The sequence below is a fragment of the Parus major genome, chromosome 6, assembly GCF_001522545.3.
Source record: "Parus major isolate Abel chromosome 6, Parus_major1.1, whole genome shotgun sequence".
Classification (NCBI taxonomy): Eukaryota; Metazoa; Chordata; class Aves; order Passeriformes; family Paridae; genus Parus; species Parus major.
The window spans coordinates 14,844,405-14,850,404 of NC_031775.1; the positions used below are offsets into that span (position 1 = coordinate 14,844,405).

The window sequence follows — 6,000 nt, forward strand, 5'->3', positions numbered from 1 at the left end:
ACAAAAAATACTGTTACTTTTTTTTTTTAAGTCAAGTAAAAGCAGCAATAGTATCTTGGATAACTTGTACTTGTCGAACACTGAAGTGCAGCTGAGAAACAACTATTCAGTAGTATTTGTACTGTATGCAAAGTAATTGACAGTTTTACTAATGAAGACTAAATTCATCCCAACTCACTAACAAAATAGATTGTTGTATGCCCTCAAACCAGTTCTACAATCCCCAGCCACTGCAGGCCCTGGGGAAGAAATCTGCCACAAATTGCTGGCTAATCTTACCAATGAATAGCTCATCTCGCTGCTGAAGAGATTATCTGCTGCCTCAGGGGCCTGCACAGTTTAAAATGCTGCAGAGACAAAAGTGATGGATTTTGATCTTACAGTGCAAGGACAGAGAAGTGCCACCTGGCTATACCCGAGTTCCATGGGCTCCTCTCTCCTGCCACCGTGTCTGTGACAGTGCCAGGCAGGTGTAATCTGAGCAACACCCACCCTCCGGTGCTGAAAAATGCTTCTTCCAAAAACAGGAGGATGAGGGACCTGAACACCAAAGATTTCATATGTAGAAGATCGCAGCTCTCCCTGCGTGCAGTTACAGACAGCGTCCTACAAGCTGCAGAGAGACAAGGAGCCAATCCAGGTAAAGAGAGTCTGTACCTGGGGGTCTTCACCCAGAGCAGCTGACAACTCATTGCCCCACTGGCACCAGCTCTTCCACTGCACAGCAAGAACAGAATGATTACAGAGAGGAAAACAAAACGATCAGCTCAGTAAGCTCCCTAGGAAGCACCCTCATTTCCAGTGAAGAAAAACAGAGTGATTAGCTTGGACAGCTTCAGTTTTTAGAAACTGCACCTTTCCAAATGTCTCCATCCTGCAGGCTGGGAGCCCACCTCCTGCAGGCAAGCTGTAGCTTGCAGTTCTACTGCTCACAGTCACATCAATGGGTGCCAATTAACACAGGCAACAATATAGATCATAAAATATGTATTTTGCTCTAATAAGGCTCCTGTAAAGAAAACCCTCTTAGGAAAAAATGGATAAAATTATGATTTTTATTTCTTTAAATATGTTTTTTTAAATCCATGTGAGACTACAAAGATAATCCAAACAACAGCTGTAGTGACCCACCACAGGACAGTAAAGATATTGTTCTTCAATGTCATGAAATTTCTTGTTTCCAGTTAGAGGGGAAAAAGTGATTTTTCTCTGTTGAATAAAGACAGTAATAGCACATAATTTCTCCTTCCAGTTCTATGAACAAGAACATGTACCATCACCCTCTAAATATGCACTCCTGCTAAATGGACAATGTGCTGTGTTTTCTTACTGGTTACAATAGGATCATGACAGAGAAACAAAGTGTCTAAAGTAGGAATGAAAACGTCAAGTAGGAATGAAAAAGTCCTAAAACAATGCACAAAAGCATCAGTGCTTTCCAGACTAAAATAAATGGTAGCAGATTATAGAAGTCTTACATTAAACTGACTTCTTATTCTCACCATATCAATTAAAACAGTGCTATTTGTCCAATTGCTTCTGTTATTCATAATTTAACAGCAGGTCTACACTACATTCAAAAGCATATTTAACATTTTATGTAAATGTAAAGCAGAGTAAAGTGCATGCATGTAACAATTATGCTCTCTAGGATTAGAGGCAGCTTCTTAGGGGTGGTTTAATCTTCCCTTTTAGAATTTTAGGCATTCACCTATTTCAGCTAAATATAATCTGATTAACAAAACTCATACTCTTGTGACGCCTATGTCTGTTTTCCAGAAAAGCAAGAATATACTCCAAGAGACAATAGTATAGGGAATGTATCCTTAAGTTGTACACGTAGCTGTACATCATGAAAGTCAAGTCATTGGGTGAAAACTCAGAGTTACAAGAGAAACAGAGACTCATATCTTCATGTATACAGCTAACTAACTGTACGTGCACACAGCTGCATTAAGATATCTGAGCATCCAGCTCCATTTTTCAGGCAACTGCCATAACCACATGTCATCATCCCCTCCGAACACAGTTTGATAAGCAATTACTTCTTTCAGCAGCAGCGATCCTGGCAGAAACAGCCCTTACCTCCTGCTCCCTGCCACGTGTTCCCTCCTTTCAGGCCACCTTCTCAGCCCTGACACAGCAGCCACACAGTCAGATAGATCAGGGTAAAAAGTGATGAATAAAAAAGAGAAAAAGGTGCTTTTGAAGCCAGTGCAGTTCCCCATGAGCCCCACAAATGGTTGTGCTAGTCCAGCGCAGAGGGTGGCAGGGGCTGCTTACGCAAGCACGGTTCTCTCAGGAAACACATGCCAAATCTCTCCCTCAGGAAGCAGTTGTGTTTGCACCAAAACATCTGAAAAATCTTCCCCCCCTGTGCCCAGTCTGTTGGACCTTGGCCTGGGAATATAGATCCGGAAGGGATCCCTGGGGGTGTCCTGGTCCCCTTCCTCACAGCTGCAGACAAGAACCAACTCAGCAAATCCAACCAGTCGGGAGCCCGTGCTGCAGCTGTCAGGTAAACGTGCACAGCTTCAAGCTGAAGTGAATGTGCAAGCTGGGGCGAGAAGAAAGTGAGGTTTCCCCTGTTTACATATCAGCTGAATCAATTCTGATAAAGCTTTGCAAAACCAAATTACACATGGTGCTATATTGTTTTTCATCATCACTTTCTACCTTCAGGTGAAGGTAAAAGTTAATGATTGAATTTTAAAGGCATTAATGTGGAAACCCTTTAGGGAAGCCCAGAGAAACCTTCCATTAAAATACAGCTCCTGTTACACTGCTGCAAAAAACAGAAAAGTAAACGCTAAATACAATGCAACTGAAAAAAATATAAAACAAGAACATATTATGAGCTATGTAGCACTAAAAAAGAAATACAAAAAATACAGAAAGACAGTAACAGCTAATGATTTGAGGTGAGCAATAACATGGCCCTAAATGAGGCATAATAGAATCACTCTGAGGAAAATGCAATTCTGTTTCACTTCATTAACTTTCATGTTATCCTCCAATTTCCCAGTGTTAACGGAAATGTTTCCTCATTGCCACTGTAGGAGTGGACTTACAACAACAAACAGGCTCAGCTGTCCCAACCAGCTTGTTAACTTAATGAAATCAATTCAGTCAGAATGCTATCACACAAACACAAATTCATCCCAAATACCTAATTAACAACTTACGTGTAGAGATATTAAACAGAACAGGTCGATAAATGAGCAGCAAATTATCATTAGAAATTGCAAATAGTGGCAAATTATTATTAGAAAGTTCAAAATTAGGATAATTCTCACTGTGTCTTTTGACTTCTTTTTTTCATTGAAAAGATTCCCTGAATTTAGTCAGCCTGTGAACAGACAATTCCCTACAAGACCACTTAGCCCAAGTCTATTACTGCACACCTGGTTGTCCTACAAGGGAGTAAGAATTCTCCTGGAAATTCACTATGTTAATATCCCAGAAGAAATTTCAAGGCTGTTAAGGCTATGGATCGCTGGGATTTGCAAACTGTCCCTGCAGAAGACCACAGGCCAGCTCTGCAGCCCCGTCATCGAGCAGCCTGAGCCTCGGGTTTCAGAGCTCTTTGGGGAGCCGCTCACACACACAAATACACACAAACACAAACACAGACAAACACAAACACACACAACCAGAGCCGTGCACAGGCATCCCAGTGACAGCCGTAGATCCAGCACTGCTTCTCACACCTGCCTCTGAACAGGTACATTTGTCCTGCTTATGCAACAGAAATAAAAGATACCTGAGTTTCCTCTTACCATCGTGCAACTTGAAATGCTGTTTATCCTTAAACGCTGTCCACCTGACTAGCATCTTACCTGACCAACAGTTTTTATATATATGTGTGTGCACATATATACATTTCCTTCATTAAATACCGGCGTTTAAAATATTTTTTATTTATTTTTCAGTGTTTCCGCAGTTCTAAGTCTCCACGGCACAGGCAGGGCACGAAAGCAGCTGGGCTGCAGCCGCACCTCCGGGGAGCCGCGCTGTGCCCGCGGGCCACCGCTCGCTCCCTCCTCGCTGTCCCCGGGCCCCTCACACCCTACCTGCGGGGTCACGGAACGCGGCCCCTCACACCCTGCGGGGTCACAGAACGCGGCCCCTCACACCCTGCGGGGTCACGGAACGCGGCCCCTCACACCCTACCTGCGGGGTTACAGAACGCGGCCCCTCAAGCCCTACCTGCGGGGTCACGGAACGCGGTCCCTCAAGCCCTACCTGCGGGGTCACGGAACGCGGCCCCTCATACCCTGCGGGGTTACAGAACGCGGCCCCTCATGCCCGGCAGGGTCACGGAACGCGGCCCCTCACACCCTACCTGCGGGGTTACAGAACGCGGCCCCTCATGCCCGGCAGGGTCACGGAACGCGGTCCCTCAAGCCCTACCTGCGGGATCACGGAACGCGGCCCCTCACACCCTACCTGCGGGATCACGGAACGCGGCCCCTCATGCCCGGCAGGGTCACGGAACGCGGCCGCCCGTGCGCGCTCCCCGCGGGGGCGGAGGCTCCGCGGGCCCGGGGCCGGGGCGGGGCGGTGACCGCGGCCCCCAGCCCCGCAGGCAGGGGAGCGGCTCGGTTTGGGCTCAGCCCCCTCCCCGCCGCAGTTTGCCCGGCCGCCCCGGTCGCCCACCTGGCCGAAGGATCACAGCTCCCCGCGGCGGAGCCCGGTGCGCTCGGCCGAGCACTGCCCCTCGCCCGGCTCCGTCACGCTGTCATCGGAGAGAGTCGGAGTCCCTCCTTCGTGATACCTTCACCAACACGAAAAAGTGCGTCTCAGCAGTGCCACGGGAGCTTTCATCGCGTTAAGAGGGATTTTTTTTTTATTTTTTTTTTCCTCCCATCGAGGCAAAGTCAGTACTGGGATTTGTGGATCAGTGCTCTCAGACTTTTCATAAGATATTTTAAGCGGTTCCAAAGTCAGGTAACATTCAAGAATGGAAATAACGCCAGAACTTGTGCATAAGGATGGTCCTCTGACACACACACCAGCCCTTCCTGCCCATTACGAATCATGCTGCTGTTTGGTAGCCTTTAAATTTTCAAACTCAGTTCAAAACCCGAGACCGGGGGAAAGGCTCATGCAGATTTGGACCCTAGACTCTTGGAACAAGTTTCAAATTCCAGCAGCCTTCTGTTTATCCAAGAAAGATAAACTAAGTGGCCTGCTGAATACTGCATGTGGTTTTGGGCAAGATCTGGAAAACAGCAGGTCTTTGCTCAGAAAGGACATTAAACATCCTGTGACACTTTCCATGAGAACAAAGATAAAATGGGATCTTTTCTTACCCTTCTTGTTGCCAGACAAGAGCTGCTTGGTTGCAGTCTTTTCCCTTGTTGCGTTTCAGTGCCGCTACGAAGAGCAAGTGCAAAGCTGCCAGGAGTGTGCAAGCAGAGCCCTTGGAGGGTGGCAGGGAGGTGTTTGCTCTGCTGCTCTTCAGGATAAGTTCAAGCATACATGATTTTGGTAAGCATGGCAGCTTCAGGGTAGATTATTAATTGGAAAAGACTTCCCTTTCCCTTCCTAGAGCTACTCTGTGCCACACAGCAGCACAAGAGAGCTAGGAGAGACTGATCTTTCCCCTCCTTCTGCACACTGTGGTATGAAGCTGCACACCACCTATGCACATCTTCCCCAACACAAGTACAGCCCCTTCCTGTGGCACGTGGCCCACAGCAGTACAAGAAAAAAGGGGCTAGGTTTTCCCCACCATGCACGTGGGTGATAAAAATTTGTCCTTGAACAAAATAAAGTGCAGTTCTTTCTTTATTGTTGAATTTTTAATTAACCCCCCACCCCAAATCTCTTTTTTATGGTTCTTTAATATTTCGGGGGTTTTTCATCTTACCTGTATTAAACTGTGCTTCATGTTGGAAGATCTCCTTTGCCAAAACACAGTGCTAACAGAATTGCAGCAGACTTTAATTGAACTGCTTAACACTGCAAGATAAATTTCTGAACAAGATGGTCAGG

The 6,000-nt window shown here is 46.4% G+C and overlaps 1 protein-coding gene across 6 annotated transcripts in view; it reads right to left on the reverse strand.

The window, feature by feature from the left end:
* SLC16A12 (solute carrier family 16 member 12) overlaps positions 1-5,632 on the reverse strand; it is a 36,347-nt gene extending 30,715 nt beyond the window's left edge. For 2 of the 6 annotated variants that reach the window (XM_033515679.1, XM_015633370.2), the window contains exon 1: positions 4,450-4,533. The gene's annotated coding sequence lies outside the window, so the exon portion shown is untranslated. The other 4 variants (XM_015633371.2, XM_015633372.2, XM_015633374.2 and 1 more) reach the window with 4 other exon arrangements.
* Positions 5,633-6,000: the final 368 nt, after the last annotated feature.